The 16,768-nt window shown below is 59.4% G+C and overlaps 1 long non-coding RNA gene across 1 annotated transcript; it reads right to left on the reverse strand.

Moving 5' to 3' along the window:
- Positions 1 to 277: 277 nt before the first annotated feature.
- On the reverse strand, positions 278 to 3,866 carry LOC140849737 (uncharacterized). Its single transcript, XR_012131909.1, has 3 exons — positions 3,758 to 3,866; positions 1,446 to 1,536; positions 278 to 778 (listed from the first exon to the last, which is right to left on the reverse strand). It is a non-coding gene; the product is annotated as an uncharacterized lncRNA (long non-coding RNA).
- Positions 3,867 to 16,768: the final 12,902 nt, after the last annotated feature.

Below are 16,768 nucleotides of genomic sequence, written 5' to 3' on the forward strand. Positions count from 1 at the left end.
TGTTCGAACAGTCAGGACCTGACCTCATGACCCAAGAGTGGGTTCTGAGAGCAGACACCCCATGGCACATTCCCTGCCCTCCTCGCCAAGGGCTCCTGGGCCACTCTGACCCTCAGTGTCCTCATCTGAGAAATGGGACGGTAACAGCCCCTGGCCCCCAAGAGAGACCTTGGGGAGCACAAGGATAAGGCAGCTGTTTTGTTTATGAGGGTGACATTTTAATGAAAATGCACACTTTTGAAATAAGACAGCCTGGCAGAGCTTGTTCAGAACCCCATTTTCTCCCATTTTGAAGGGCTCCACCTCATCTATGAGCTCCCGGCTTCCACCAGGACTGGGTGATGGGCGAGGAAAAAGGAAGTATCCAAAAATTAACCAGCGGGGTGGTCCTAGACTCCAGAACATCAGAGTCTGGCAGCTCTAGGATGGGATGACCAAGGGGTGAGTGGGCTGTCCCCCCAGCTCCCTGGGTGCGGACTCCATAGTGGAGGCAGCTGGTGGCTTTCCTCTGCCAGGCCATCCCTGGGGACACTGGCTGTACCTGATTCTTCCCAGGGGCAGAGATGCTGATGGACCCCCAGAGGCACAAGGGGGAGCAGGACCCCTCAGCCCCTCCGAGTGCTCCGAGTGGTCAGCGGGGCACTCTGCTGACCAGCTGAGAGGGACGCATGGGGCCTCGGGGCCTGGGAGCTGTCCGAGGTGCTGTCCAGGTGCTGTCTGACTGGAGCACCCTGGTCTCTTGTGAAATGGCCCCTCGTGGTCCTTGGCACACCCTTGGCTTGATGGGGACAGAAGTGCACCCACAGCTAGCCGTAAGGTGTGGCAGACACACACCCTGGGCTTGAGAGGCTCTTTGCCTGACTTGTCCAAAGTGCCAACCTTCCATGGAGGGAGCCCAGGGAGAGGTTTCCAAACCCTGGGACATCCCCTGGGCCTGTAAAAGCCTCTATTCCCCTGGCTTCTGGAGAGCCTGGGCCTGAGAGAGGCCTGCTCCATTCTGGAATGCTTCGCTCCATCTGCAGGGCGAGGGGCTCTCCAGGGAGCTCCACTGACTTCTGGCACCCGTCCCCCAAGGCCCAGCTGGGCCCAGGGCCTCCTTTCCCTTCCTCCTCGCTGGCCTGGGGCTTCTGTCCCCCAGCGCACTGGCCTTCTCCACCCACCCAGCCCCTCCTGGAGCCTGTCTGCTCTCCTCTGTGCTGCAGCCCCCGGCTGACCTTGCCCTGCCACTCCCAGGCTGGGGACCCCCCCACCCCTTGCATGGACGCCTGCTAGCAATCCCCTGTCCACACAGCTATGCAACCTGCTCTCGATGCCTCTCCCCAGCAGCTGGGTTGGCCTCACCTCCCTGCCGACTTGCTCCCCAGTGTCTGGCTGGCCCACCTCCACCCGGTGTAGGCTCCCACGTTGACCCCACAGCTCAAGGTGATGTTTGTGGGTGAGCCTACCTGTTAGCACCTTCTTCCTCTCTCTTCTGGGACTGCAGTCCAGGATGTGAGGGGACAGCCTGACGGCCTGAGCAGGTGGGCAGGTGGGCAGCTGGGGAGGGGCCAGCAGAGTACCCAGCTCAGTGGGGCCAGGTAGGCCTCTGTGAAGTCCACGCTTCGTTTCATCCTTGCTGTGGGGCGGGCTCGGGGAGCAGCCTGGGCCAAGGACACGGAGGCTCAGAGGCTTCAGGGGCCCCCCAGGGCCTGTAGCTGGTCAGGGGTGATCAGGTCTGGGGCCCAAGTGACCAGGTGTCCTCTCCCAGCCATGGGCAGTCTGAGAGCCCCCAGAGAATCTTCCCTCCATCCTGGCAGCAGGCAGGGTGGGCACGTGGCCTCCCCACCACCCAGCTCCTCTGGGTGCTGCCTCTGCGCGTGAGCTGCCCTTCAGCAGGGAGTGTGTGGGTTCCTGCCCACTTCCAGGCACCTCCTCTGGCCGAGGTTGGGGGCTGGGCAGGAAGGGAAGGCACTGAGACCCCGTGCTTTGAGCCTCCAGATGCTGCCTGCCAGGCGGTGGGCAGGGCTCAGGGCTCCGTGCACCTGCAGGGCTGGGGGCACATCTTCCAGACTGTGGAAGAGGATGGTGGAGCCAGTGTCCAGGGAAGGAGCGGCTTGTGCTGGCTCCCCGATGCCTGTGGGGTGGGACTGGCTTTGCATGTGGGCATGCTGCTCTGCTGGGCGGCTGTGTTCCAAGGGGAGGGTCAGCTGCGGCCACAGTGCAGGATTCAGACCAGAGGCCCGGGCAGGGCCAGTAAAGGGTGCCTTTCATTGCACCTGCCAGGCAGGGGAGCCAGCCCTCTATGGGAGTCCCGGTACTTCCAGTTTGAGTTAAGGAATCTGAGGCCCAGCTAGATGAGTGGCACCTACCCCCGGGTCCCCACAGCCCCAAGCTCTGAAAGCTCAGCTCCAGTGGCAGATGGCACCGTGGAGGAGGGGCCTGTCCTGCTGACCCTGTCCTCTGGGCCTTCAGCTAGGCGCTCACTGTGAGGGATGGTGGGCAGCTGGGCCAAGGAGGAGGCCACCTGGAGTGTCCTGTTCATAGCTGCTGTCAGAATAAATTATGACAAAGGACAGGTGAGAAGGTGCTGGGGGTCTTGTCCTCACTAGAAATATATCCACTGAGCTTCCACTATATCCTGCACCCCCAGCAATGTGACAGAAGCGTCTGGACACCCACCCCATGAGGTCAGAGGCAGGATGGGGGTCAGGCATGGTGGTTGCATTGCACTGGCGATCTGTTGGAAATGTGCAAAGGGCTTTGAGGTGGACGGATGTGGTGACATGTGCTGTTGGTGGGGGCCTTCTCAGAGGAGGTGGCCAGAATGAGGTCCAGGAGGCCAGGAGGGGAGGTGGGTACGGATGCCCCATAGGACGAGCCTGAGACCTGTGGCTGCCAGGAAGACAGGTCAGTGCGACTGCAGCTGGGACAGACTCAGTGGCCCCTGGCCCTTCCTGCTGCCGCCCACACCTTCCCTGTCCCCCTGGATTCTCCTTCCCTTCATGGTCAGCATCTCACCTGACCACCTCCAGGCTTGGTGAAAGCCATGCTGTGGGAAGGACACAAATGGAAGTGCATGGGCTGGGTTCCCAAGGGGCTGAACCTGGACCAGAGGGAAAGGGAGACAAGAGGGGACCGGACAGCAAAACCCACCTTCCTCTGTGGGCTGCTCTGAGCAGTTTCTTTTTGCAAACTCTCTGAAGGAGTCCTTACCCTTTGGGTCCAGCTGGGACTCCTGACAGTCAGCCCTCCGGCACCCCTTGTCCCCACAGAACGTCTTTGCAGGGTTTTTGGTCCCTGCTCTTGGAGTGCATAACCCTTATCTCAGGCTCTGCTTTCTGGAGACTTGGGATGAGACAGGAGCTGGGCCGCCAGGGAGTGGCTAGGTGACATTGGAGAGGCTGGCTAAGGTTGTGGTCGCTGCCTTGCCACCCCCAATCAGGGAGCAAGGAGCCAGGGAGGGAGTGGGTGGTTGGACATGTCTTCTGGGAACCTCACTGCGCATGCTTGGCTCCTGGGTGGAAATTCAAATCCTGCAGGCAGACGAGGGCACCAACTGCACAGTGTCTGGGGTGCCATGGGCCAGGGGCAGGACCGCCAGGGTCAAAGGGGTCTGACCATGCAGACCACTCCCAGGCCCCATGGGAAGTCAGTGGAGCCTGCGGACAGTGGCCCAGTGGTTAAAGAAGAATGGATCGGGAAAACAAGAGCCACCGAGTGGTTAATCAGCTTTGCCCCAATCAGCTCCACGAATATTCATGAGGTGCGCTGTCCTTACCAGGCCTGGGGTTCGCACTCAGCCCTGTGCGCCTGCGCCTGCCGCATGCCCTCCTCCGTCCGTGCAGGCAGAGGAACGCCAGCCGCACTCAGCTCTGATTGGCCCAGCTGCTCTCTCGGAAATGCCATAGCAACCCCTGGCCGGTTGCCTAGCAATTCTCCCCTTTCTTCTTTTCTTCCCCAAGCCCAAGCCACAATCCTATAGGCTGAGGGTGGAAATGTCTTTGTGCCGTGGTGTGTGCACGTGTGTATATGTGTTTGCACATGGGCATACATAGATCTGCGGGTGTGTGTGCAAGCAGGTAGCTGAAAGGGGCCAGTGGCAGCATCAGGGTGCGCCTGCGCCCGTGACTGCCTCGTTTCTGCTGCCTGCCCTCAGTCTGGGTGTCTGGGCATGTCCCAGCTTGGGGGAGCGGCCAGCTGCTGGCCTGGTGGGACATCCTTGGATGCCAGGGTCCCCAAACTCAAGCACTCCGGGAGCCACAGGCGCCACAGGACCACGGCCTGACTTCGGCCCCTGGTACCACATGGTGAGACGGGGATGCTCTCGGTGCCACAGCCCTGCCCAGCAATGAGGCTGTGCTTCTGCTCCTCACGGACATGGTGTCAGGGTCACAGCCTGGGGTGGGGGGCTCTGACCCGTGGTACAGGGGTCACGGTGTCTGCTGCCTGGGTGGTGTTGGGAAGCTTTGGGGAGCTGATGGCCATCCCAGGAGCACCCCACTGGGCTTGGCCCTCCTTAGAGGAGATGGCAGCCTGCTCTGTCCTGGACCTGTCCTCTAGGGAGGGGTTTCTAGTGGACATTGAGGAAATAGCCCCTTGGGAAGAAAGTGGAAGGAAGCCTCTCAGATTGGTGTTGCCATTTATATTTTGCCTAGAAAAGATTTAAGGAGAATCTCAAATCAGAGAGGTTGGCAGTGCAGCCCAAATGGGCCTGGGAATCCAGACCTGAGCCTGCAGAGGGGCACCAAGCCCTCCTGCCGCCCTCTGCAGCAGCCTGGTGGCACCTGGCTGGCAGCACACTCTTCCTGTCCCTGCTCGTCACGTCCTGGACTGGCACGTCTGGGCAGAGGACCAGTGCGGGCACTGGCCAGGTCCATCTGGGATGTGGGATCCTATTTGCCTGGCCTGCATGGGTAGCCCACGGCCACAGTGGTGCTGGGCGGGAGGCAGGTTCTAGTTTCCAAAATGACGTGGGAGAGGGTCACTATTTTCCTTGTGGGAGGAGGTAGGTGAGAAATTGCAGCAAATACACTAGAGATTGGGTGAATTTCCTTCATTTTGGGGCATCAAAGAACTTAACTGATGTCAATGGCACATCTGTAGCTCATGCCTTAATTGATCTGTCCTGTTCTATAAGGGAGTGAATAGTTTAAATTGCCATAAATTAAAGAATAAATGTGGAGTTTTCATTGTTGGTTTATGAGCTGCAGCTAGACTTTAAACCAGAAGAGATCATTCGAAAGGTAAATGGGCGCGGTGCCTGCCTCGTGTGTAAGTGTCGGGAATACGATACTAACTTGGAGACTGTCAAAGTGATAGTCAGTGTTCATTGCATTTACATCATCACTTGGTATATATAGCTGACTTTTACACTGTTAAGCAGGATATTCTTAGGTTCCTAGCAAACAAAAAATATCATAAGCAAAGCAGAAGCAGATAGAGCTGAGTCTGATTTATGATAAAGATGGTGTTTTAGGTCCCTGGGGAAGGACGGTATGTTTAATAAATGGAGTTGGCTCGATTCCCTGGCCCGGGGGCTGCTCCTCCCACCCTGGAGCTCTTTAGAGAACAGACTGGCCAGGTGCCCCTGCTGTCCCCCCCGGAGGGGTCAGCCAGCTGCCGGCCCCCCTCCACACCCCTGAGAGGGGCCTTGCACCACACGCAGGGGACCCTCCACTCATCATCTGCCACAGCCTCAAGTGGAACCCTGCTCCCCCGAATCCCTGGACACCCGGCTTAGCCTGGGGCTCCTTCCCATTTCGAGTCGGGCTCAGGCTGGGGGCTCAGGGAGCCTCTGGGAGCTGGCAGCCGGCAGACTCCAGGGAGCGGACAGCTCCACGAAGCTTCGGGGTGCCATGTTACACCCGTCCACCGCGTAGGGGCTCACCTTGCTCTTACGTCATCTTTCTCCTACTCTCTATAGACTAGACCCATTCATCCGTCCGCCAGCCCCCACCCCACGTCCCCCAGCCACGCCCACCCACCCATCCCTCACCCATGAGTTCCCTGAGCACCTGCTGAATCCCAAGCCTGGGCACATGAGCTGCAGGGTCCTGTGGGGACGTGGCTCCTGCCCTCCAAAGCCACGAGGGTCCTTAAGCTGGGAAGTACAGCAGGGGGCACGTGCACCCACATCCAGGAGTGTGGCACCCCCCGGGGGTTTTCTTGCTTTTAAAAGAGGAGTGTGATGAGGCAGTGGCTGCACGACGCCACCACCGGAGCCATGGGATCTCAGGCCCTGGATGACGCCCTCGCTGCGGGGCCGCCTCTCTGTTCTACAGGGCTCTCCCCATCCTGCACGGCCCCCACCAGGCAGGCCCCCTCAGAAGCCCTCTAGGGCAGCAGTGCTACTCGGCCTGCAGGACTCGGGGGGCGGGTGGGGCCTGTGTTTCTAAGAGCTCCTTCCTGGACCCCCTGCTGCATGACTGGGGCCGGGACGGGCGCTCTCACACGGCTCCCCGCCGTCGGGGCCGTGCCATTCACGGGGCTCTCCCTCCCTAATGGAGCATTGCTCGTGCTGCAGTGTTTCTCCAGGCAGATGAGCCTGCTCCGGTCAGCCGGCTTCTCATCGCAGGTGCCCGCTGCCTGGCCAGAGGCGACCTGAGCCTGGGGTCTGGTGGAAGGAGCTCTGCAGGTCTGTGGAAGGACCCCTGACCATTCCCAGCATGGGAGTTGTGGTGGTCCTGGGAGCCACCAAGGGGCCGGAGGCCCGGATACCACCGGACAGGGCCCAGGATGAGCCGAGCCGCTGCCCGCTGGCCTTCCCTTCCTGGAAGGATGGCGTGGCTGGAGCACACTGCAGCTTGGGCTCCGATGAGGCATGTGCTGCCAGGGGCCACCCGGGGCAGCGGCTGTCCCCCAGCAACTGGAGGCCACAGGGTGGAGGGAGGGACACATGTCAGTGACCTCTGTTGTCCCCAGGGAATTTGTCCCCACTTAATGCTCCTGCTCCCTTGGGGCTGTACTTGCCTGGCGGCCACCACAAACAACACCACGCACTGACCGAATTGGAGGCTTTATCTTTGGAAATTAATCCAGCTCAGAGCAGGATTAGCCAGGATGCCCCTTCAGACGACAGAGCCCAGGGTCAGGGGGACGGGGGCTCAGCAGCAGCCAACTGGGAGCCGCAGAGCCCTGATTTTCCTGCAAGTAGGCCCAAGAGCTGCCTGCCCCCAGGGAGCTGGGAGCTGGCATGGGGGAGGTGCTGCCCACAGAGGGGTAGAGTTTGGCAGGGAGAAGGCCTTTTGGGGAGCAGGGGAGGGTCAGGGGCTGGGAGTTAGGGTGGGGGCTCCCAGATGTTCTCATCTGAAGCCGCCCCCAAAGTCCTTCCCAGGCCCCTGCTTCTCCCTGAGCAGGGGGGCACGTAGGGGACAGGCAGGGGTCCTGCCCCCAGGAGCCAGTGGGCCAGCTCCTTCCTGCCTCCGAATGCCCACGCTCGCAGGCCGGGCCTTGGCCACCACCCTGCTCCTCTCCAGGGTGGCCCAGGGGTGAGCCTGGTCAAGAGCCTTTTCTGTCCCTAGACAGAGGCCCTCTGCAGGGAGCCTGGGCCGTGCTAGTTAACAGGATGACCCCTTGCCCCTCATTCTCCCCTCAGATGCCCCTTCTCTATTAACAAATGCACCTGGGGTCCCCAGGAGACCCCCACGTGGGAAGAAGGGGCCAGCCCACCAGTCCTGGGCCTGGAAGGGACTTTGGCACACCCACCCCCAGCATCCCGCCTGGGTCCCTGCCACCAACCCTCAGACGTTTGGGGTCAGGTGGGGAGTCTCCATAAAGTGGGTGGGTGAAGCTCCCAGGGAAGGAAGGGTGTGTGGGACCCTAGGCTGCCTCTGTCCCTGCAGACCTGGGGAAGGACTGGGCCATTTTTAAGAGGCTCCTGTTTGGGGAATTACCTTCTGTCCTCATTTAAAAGCAGAGGGTGGATCTTTGTGGGAAAAAACAGGCCCTTGGGTTCTGGCTGGAGCCGGGCTCCCTGGAAATGCCGGGGAGCGTTGTGGAGGGGGCTGCCTTCCTTGCTATCCCCTGGCCCCCCTCAGCGGCCCCCCTCAGCAGCCCCCCAGGGAGTGTTCCCGCCTCCCAGTGCACAGGTGGGAAGTGGAGGCCTGACCCTCCCCTGGTCTGGTCAATGTGGATGTCAGTACCCCCAAAGCCTCTGGCCCCTGGGCTCTTCCCCTCCCCTGCCGGCCACCCAGCAGGTGCCAGCTGACCCACCAAAGGGCAGACAGGAGGGTGGGTGATGCCCTCCCCGCCCCACACTCCCCGCCCCCCTCCTAATTGGTCCAGGGCCCGAGAACAGGCTTGGGGAGGGAGGGCATGTGCCCGGATGTGCAGGCCCTCCCCACTCCACCCCACCTCTGTGGGTTCAGGCCCCTCAGGCACCGGAGGGGCCTATGGAGGTGATCTGGCGCCTGGTGTGTGGCGATGTCAGAGGGCTCTGAGAGCTGTATCTGTCATGGACTCATGGCACCCTTGTGCACTTTCTTTGATTCAAAATCCAGGCCTCATGAGGTGCCATAGGAGGGACCTCTAGGTGACCTGGCCCAGCTCTGTGTGTGAATACCTAGTAAGAGGTGCCGTTACACAGAGCTGCAGGCCTGGACACCTTTGCAGGGTCCGACCCCCCACAGCAGGCCTTTATTAATATGTTAATTTGGAAAACAGGTCATGGAAAATTAAACCACTTAAAATAGGTCACCAATTATAAGTGCATTCTGTTAAAATGAGAGCATCTCTCAAATCTTTATTAGTTTATTGTGATTAAAGACTTATTATTCAGAGTGAAATCATCACCGGTTCTGTGTGTTATGACATGGTGGCCTTGCCTGTGCAGGGGACATGAACCATGGGCGACCCCTGCATGTGTGGGCCATGGTCTGTGAAGACCACTTGTGGTGGCAGTCCCAGCAGGGCATGGGACAGGTGAACAATAAACACATTTCTAATCATTACTAAGACAAATGGGGCAAAGTTTTATCAATTAGCAAAATGGCTTTACTGTCCTGACCAAATTCCTGAAACACGGGCACCTTCAGCAGGGGCCCAGGCAAGGCCGGGGACATGGGTGGACCGGCCCTTGGCGGCTGCATTCCGCTGCTTGGCACACTGGCTGAGCCCGTCTGCAAGGAGCTCTCAGCGGGGCCGGGCAGGAACAGCAGGCACGCAGAGAGGGCTTCTCTGCACCGTCATCCACAAGAGATGACCTGCAGGGCCCTTCCCCCAAGGCCAGCCTGTTCAGCACCCAGATGGGGTGGCTCAGGGGAGGGGGGCCACCTCAGCCCCCAAAGAAGAAGTTGTCTGGAGCCCACATTCTGGGACACAAGCTGAGTCTGTCCTGGAAAAGCCCAAAGGTGTCCCTGGAGGAGGGGCTATGTCCCTGGGATGTGGCCGGCAGGGAGGTCTGCATTGGGGTGCTTGGTCCTGCGATGAAGGACGGTTTGGGAGTGGGCACAGGGCCCAGGCTGTGGGTCACCTCTCCACCTGGCATGGGCCTTGCTCCACCTGGCCTGCCCCAGCTGGTGGGCTGATGGGGAGACTGCCAGGCAGAAGTGCCACCAGGCCGTGGGCTTTGCTCGCACTTGGCCCTGACAGCCTTCCCAGAGCCGTCCCAGCTCCAGGCGGCTCAGGCACTCTCTCGCGGTCCGCGGTGGGGAGCTGGTGCACACATCCCGTCCCTCTGGGTGACGGCGTGTGCTTCCTGCTGAGGTGGTGGTCAATGAATGCTTTGCTTATTAATCCCTACTCACTGGCTACGCTGAGCACCCCAGTGCAGACCAGAGGCACAGAGGGCCACGACGAACCCATCTTCAAGAGGAGAGGGAAGCTGCCCTGACCCTGGGGTCTCCAAACCTCTTGCCCAGAGGCGTGTGAGCCTCTGACTCCCAACCCAGGTCATGCACCTCTGCCTTGGGAAAGGAATGATTCTGCACACTCTGGCAAGCTGTACCCCCACCCACATTGATGCCCTTGGAGGACCGGCCGTTTTCCATCACAGGTGCTCCTTGGCCAATCCAGTCAGCCTTTGAAGTCCCGCCACTAGTGTCATTGCAAAAAAATCATTTTGCACTTCATTTTAAACAGAGGATGCTTTGCTAAGTGTGCTCTTTGCTGTCAGGACCTGAGTTAAAAGCACACTCTAAAAATAAATGCTCCTTTTTAACCCATCCTTGGGTTGAGTCTTGGGGGTGGCATGCTGTTCATTCTGACCATGGGCGGGTGTGATGGGAGTGCCAGTGTACCCTTACCCCAGGTGGGTACAGAGGTCATTAGGCGAGGGTGCACCAAGACCCTCCTAGGAGTCATGTGTTGAGCGTGGCTTCCAGGAGGCTGCAGAGTGGGGACGCAGAGGCCCGGGGAGTCTCTGTAAAGGAGGGCGTTGTGCGCTTGAGTTGCCCACCCTGGGGGCCTGTCCGGGCTCCACGAGTCCTTGCCTCCCCTCTGTCCTGTAGAGGCTTGGGCTGAGGGGTGCTGAGGGCAAAGTCGCAGCTTGCAGAAGGCACAGTGTGCGCAGTCTCAGCGTCCGTGATGGTGTACGCCTGTCCTCAGCAATCCCCCCTCACATATCCTGTCGGCCTCTCAGGAGAGCCCAGCACGCAGACGCCGCTGGAACCAGGCTTCCTGGGCCTGGAGCCCTACCAGGTGGGTTTTGTCTCGCTGATGCCCTGGCGGTGGTGGGGAGTCACCCCACAGTCGTGTGACTCCCACCAAAGCCACGGGATGCATTTGCGCCTCGGTTTCCCATTGCTGAGCAGGGACGGCGGGGGCCAGTTTCTCACCCAGGAGCCACCGCGAACCCAGGCTGACCTCTGGTTGCCATTCCTGGGTCATCAGAGCGGGAAAGGGAAAGGAGGTGAGGTCAGTGGGGTGTGAGGCCAGTGTACCCTCTGTCCCCTCGGCCCCCAGAGGGCACGCACGCTTGGGCCGCCAGCTGGGGAGACCGTGGGGCTGCCTGGAGGTCAAGCCCGAGGCACCCGCCCGCTCCTCTGCGCCCAGGCCCACAATCTCCTGTCACGACGCCGGTGACAGCAGCCTCCTGTGGGTGTAGCAGGGTGGGCGTCCGGAGGCAGCAGCTCAAACCTTCCTCCTCCAGGGATCCTGCTGGGTGTGTGACCCCTCAGCACCGCCCCACCGGCCTGCCCTGTCCTCTCCTGACCCCCAGCCCAGGCACCTGCCTGCCCAGGTGGGTGGGTCTCACCTTTTCCCAGGTGAGTCTGCCTGGGTCGTGCTGCTCTGCTGGTGTGCGGCTGGGGGTCAACAGGGCTTGGGGGGCAGTGGGAGGGTGCAGTGAGTCCCAGCCTGGCACACTGCGGGCATTCAGAACACAGGGGAATGAGCAATCTAGCCAAGGAAGGAACTGCAGGAGGGTCAGTGGCCAGGAGCAGGGGAGCACTCTGGAGGGGAGGCCGGCAGAACTGGGCTGACAGGGTGCCCCTGGCAGGGGCCTTCAGCAGGACCTCAGAGGGACCCTGGCCTCAGTGCACGGCCGCCGCCCGGCTGGCGCTCTGCTGTGTGCGCGCCGTTAAGTCAGGTAACTGCAGCCACAGGGAGATGCCTGTGCTGCACATTGCTCCCAGTTAAAGCTGCAAATTCACCGGGACAAAGAGTGTTGATTATATTCCACCTGTCAGCATGCGTCTTGTTAATACTCCAGCGGCTGCTGCAGCCAAAAAGACGGAGCAGATAGATTCTAAATATCAGTAGCAACGCAGTTCCTGGAACATGTGTCCTCGGCACACCGAGTGCAGCGCTGACGGAGGGGCGTGCAGCGCATCCTCCGACAGCAGGAGGTAACCTCTCACAGCACGGCTGTGACGGGCGTTAGTTTGACACACTCCAGCGGCGACTCCAGGCGCTCCCACCAGGACGTCTCCAGTTGGGTGTGCGCTCTGCGCATCAACCTCTGTCCTTGCAAACCAAGCGCCCACCCACAGATCTGTGGTCTATTTTGGATTAATTGTGTTGAATTGTAAGGAAAGGCATGTAGAGACCTCGCTGCTGATCCGTATTCCCTCCCTGCTCCCGCTCCCCACAACGCTGTTGTGGTTGGTTGCTCTCTTGCTGTGCAAACAGATTTAAAAATTGCTGTTATGACAATGAGGCTTTTTCCTAACTTTGTGAGATAAAATGATCCTGGAGCCGCAGACAGAAGAACAGTGTGCCGAGAGTACAGGCAGTGTAAGTCCCTTTCACGACACATCCTCAAATGGGCTCAGGGTCTAACTCACCTGGAGCAAAGCAATACCTGTTGTTATTAAAAAGAAAACACTTTTTATTTGGAAATAAATATACACTCACAGGCCATTGCAAAGACAGCACAGAGATATCCTGTGCAAATTCATCTGTGACACAGAGCAACACCCCACCCAGGCCCTGCCTCGTGTAACACGCGTGCCTACGGCTGTGCTGGTGGGGGGGATGCGGGTTTCTCGGACCGCCACCATCTAGATTTGCGCCTCGCTTCTGCTGGCCCTTGTGGTGCGGCACACCGCCCAGCCCGCCTCTCCTGCAGCAACCCCAGCAAACACCATTCTGTCCTCTACCTCTATCCTTCTGTTGTTTGGAGATTGTTATGGGCATGGAACCTCTTGAGATTGGCTCCTTTCACTATGTGGAAGCCCTTCTTGAGACTCATCCATGTGCCACGTGCATCGGCATGTCCCATAGTTCATGCGGCCATTCACCACCCATAGGACGTTTTGGTTGTTTCCAGCGTGGCGAGCACAGGTCAAGTTGCTGGGAATAATCGCACGCAGGCTTGTGCGTGGACAGTCATGTTTTTTCCTCTCGGATGAATGCCCAGGGCGCGATTGCTGGGTTGTATGGGAAGAGCATGCCAAGGTTTGTAAGCCTGCTAGGCTGTCTTCCGGAGGTGCTGCTCCGTGTTGCATTCCCGCCAGCAGTGGACAAGGACCTGGCTGCTGCGCAGGCCCGCCAGCATTTGATGGGCGATGGATGCCCCATCATGGGGGGCCTGCGTTTCCCTGAGCCCGTGATGCTGACCGCCTGTGTGTGCTCATTTCCCATCCGGATCCTCTTTGGCGAATGTCTCCTCATGATATTTGCCATTTTACAACTGGATTGCTTGTTTTTTACTGTTGAATTCTGATGGTCTTTTATATATTCTAGATACAAGTCCTTTGTTGAATAGATGTTTTCAAATATTTTCTCCTGGTCCATAGCTTGTCTTTTCATTAAGTGACTCATTTCTTTGACTGGTTACTCCCGTTGGTTACTGACAAAGCTGTGGACGCCTGGGGCTGCACACGCCGTGTCCTCCTGCCTGGTGGCCCTCCCTCCAGGGCTTCCCCAGTGCCTGGACTCCGCCTGCTGCAATTGGTTTAAAGCAGCTGGTGGCATGCTGGGTTCAAAGTCAGGAACTGTTTTCTCAAATAGGTTCTTCTGAAGATGGAAGCTGGGATGCTGGATGGGAAAGTGTCTCTGTCCAGATCTGAAAATACCTCCTCCCCTTGCCTCCCCGTTTTGTTGAGAGATGGCATACGAAGGGTGTGGGTGCTGCTGGCTGGGTCGCTCCCTGCTGAGGGCCGGAGGCGCCTGTGCACACGTGTCCGCAAGCCCGGGCAGGTGATTCAGAGGCAGGATGCCCCTCCTTCCGGCAGCCACAGGGGACCTGGCCTGCTCTGCCTTAGAGGATGGTGCCCAGCGTTAACGCTGTGGAAGGCCAGTGGCTGCCTGTGTTTCCGTGGTATGCATGTGGCATCTCTAGGAGCTGGATGCAGGAGACCAGATGGCGCAGACACCTGCCCTCCTGGCCTCTGGGCCCTCGTCTCTGTGTGGTCAGATAGGGCAGGTTAAGTCCCCGCTGAGGGCTTCCCAGCTTCACAGGGGTAAGCCGTCCCTGGTGTGCACACGTCGACACACATAGGTGTGTGCCAGGGAGCGTTCAGGGGGCTGCCGTGTTCTGCCTCACTAAGCTGAGCTTTCTTTTTCTTCAAACAATTCCTTTTAATGATAGGAGTCTGAGGAAAGAGAAATCAGAGCCCGCAGACACTGCTGGTGGGAATGTAAAATGCTGCAGCCGCTTCAGAAAATGGCTTTCTGGGTCCTCAAATTGTTGATCGTGGAATCACCCTATGAACTAGCCCTTCCATGGCTAGGCATCTGCCCGAGAGAAGCGGAGACGGCCATCCACACAAACACTGCTGTGGAGTGTTGGCGGCAGCCCATCCATAACTGCCAGAAGGCAGAAGCCACTCAGGTGTCCGTCTACTGACGACAGGATTGGCAGATGTGCCTATCCACACAACGGAACATTATTCAGCCACAGAGAGGAGTGGGGCCCCGACACACACGGGGAGCTTGGCACTCGGTGGGAGAAGCCCTGCGTGTGGTCCACTGAGGGGGCATCCCGGGGAGGCTGAAAGGGGATTACCTGTAGCTTGAGGCTGGTGTGGGCTGGGGGGGCAACGCAGAATGACTTGCCAATGGGCCTGAGGGCTCTTTTGGGGAAAACATCCTACAAGTGGCTTGGTGATAGCTGCGCGGCTGTGAACACATGCAAACCACCGCGTCACGGGCTTCAAGCGGATGGACTGTGGGGCAGTAAGCCATCGCCCAGCGAAGCCGTCCTAAGGTGTTCATGTAAGGACGTGTTCCGTACTTTGCTCAGGACGAGGAGTCATGTACATCACAGCTGAATCTGGGTGTGACCACGGGGGTCAGTGCTTGTCACCTGGCCTCTGTCACTGCACCTCCAGGTTGTCGACAGGACAACAGGTTTTTTAGGCTTTGCAAATGTCAAGTGTGCCGAGGATGGGGTGCATGGGACCCCCCCAGGCCAGCTGCTCTGGGCTGGGTGGTTCCAGGTGGGTCCCCCCCCTCAGTCCTTTGGCTGCGACACCCACTGAACAGTGCTCACCAACTCACCCAACAGCCCCACGGGGCTTGCAGTTCAGAGACGAACTGGCGGACGTGTCTGAAGCCGCACGCCTGCATGGAAACAGCGCTGGCAGAGGCCGGCACCAGCCCACCTGTTCATGCTGTTGGCGGACAAAGTCTAAGGAGGCTTTGACCCACGTCCTCCTGTGATGATGACGGGGCCCTTTCTGTGTCACAGAGACAGGCGGTGGCTGGTGAGGGCTGGGAGGGGCGACCGTGCGCTCAGGGGCACTGCTTTTGTGGCCCAGGTGTGGGGAGTGCCGTGTGGCCCACTGTCCTCACTCCCCGGGACACCCAGGCTTCTCACTGTGGCTGGAGGGCAGGGACTTCCAGACCATGTTCAGAATTGCCAGGAGGACCTCAAAGCACGGTTGCTGACTGGCTAGGTCACCACTGAGACCAGACCCCACAGCCCCCCACCCTGGCTGTTCTCCGCCCCTTCCAGGCCCCGTTTCTTGTTCTTCTGATGACTTAGAAGTCTTCCCGGGTGGCCAGCGAGGTGTATTTGGACCCGTGGTTGTTCGAATATGAGTTTCTTACACTTTCCCTAAGAACCAGCCCTCAGGTCCAGCCCCTGCAGCCACCCCTGCCCTCAGCCCCACCTCCCCTGACCCTTTCTCAGGGCTCCTCCTCTGCACAGCCGGGCTGCGTGCACCATGCCTTTCACTTCATTCCCACCCGGGAACCTGAAGCTCGAGGCCAGGGCGATTGCCGAGCTTAGGCTGGCTGCCCCCAGCCACCCCATCTGCAGGGTGCCCTTGGTCTCACGGCTTAGGAAAAAAACTGATTAAATTGAGGGATTGTAATCTCTATTTTTATTTTCCAGCTTTATTAATTTTGATCAGAGTAAGATTTGTGCTGTTTATCTCTTCTGAGTCTTATTGTTTTTTTTCTAATGGCCCAACAGATGGCTGGTTTTGAGGATGCCCGCCTTGTGGGCCCCGAGCAGGACTCTGTGTCCCTGCAGCTGGTGCCTGCAGATGTCAGTAGAGCCTCTGACGCCCCCACGCTCTCACCCTCTCCAGCCAGGCCCGCCAGGTGCCCTGTAGCCCCCAGTGGCTGGGCGCAGGCATATGGTGAGTCCTGGAGGTGGGCACCCAGGGCTCAGACACCTGTCCCCAGGAGAGCCGTGGGGTCGGCAGGTTGGTGGCTGGGATGCTGGGAGCCCCTCGGGGAAGCTGCCTCTGGATGTGACAGGCTCAGTTAAGAAGGAACTAAATGTCCCCTTGAATTCCAAATCAGGAAGTTCAAAGTCAAGTAGGCTGAACTGGAGCCACCGATTTTGAACTCACAAAATGATTTTTCTGAAAGCTTTATTCAGCAGCTTTTCAGTTCATGTCTGTTAGGCCTGGTTAGGGGTGCCTTCCGCTCCGCGTCCTGAAGGCTCTAGCAGGCTTTTCCACCCACCAGGCCGGCCCCCGCTGCTAGGAGTGTGTGGCAGCTGGTGGGACGAAGGGTGAGCCAGGTGCCCGGCCTCGCCCTGAGGCCCCGAGGGCGCCGCCTTCCGGAAGGGCACATAGACGCTGAGGGGCTTCTCACCCCCGAGGCCTTGCTTCAGCTGCGCTGGTCCAGCCAAGGGGCCCCCACCAGTGCAGGCCCAGCAAGCCTCCTGCCTGGGGGTCTCCCCACTCCAGCCTCACTCCCTCCTCTCCTGGCATGTGGCACTGGGGCATTCATTCCACACAGGGTCCTGGGCACTGTGGCCACCTCCTGGGGGACCCACAAATCCTCAAAGCCAGAGGCAGAGTTGGGGGCTCTTGGGAGGAAGAGCTGCTCCTTTCAGAGGGTCTTAGAGGGTCTGAGGCTCTGAGGGGAGCCAGCGGCCGGTGCACATGGGTCTGCGAGTCCCAGCCATCTCCTGGTCGGCCTGTGGGAGGGGCTGCCGCCTGCTCGTCCC

Source organism: Manis javanica, chromosome 5 (assembly GCF_040802235.1).
Source record: "Manis javanica isolate MJ-LG chromosome 5, MJ_LKY, whole genome shotgun sequence".
NCBI classification, from domain to species: domain Eukaryota; kingdom Metazoa; phylum Chordata; class Mammalia; order Pholidota; family Manidae; genus Manis; species Manis javanica.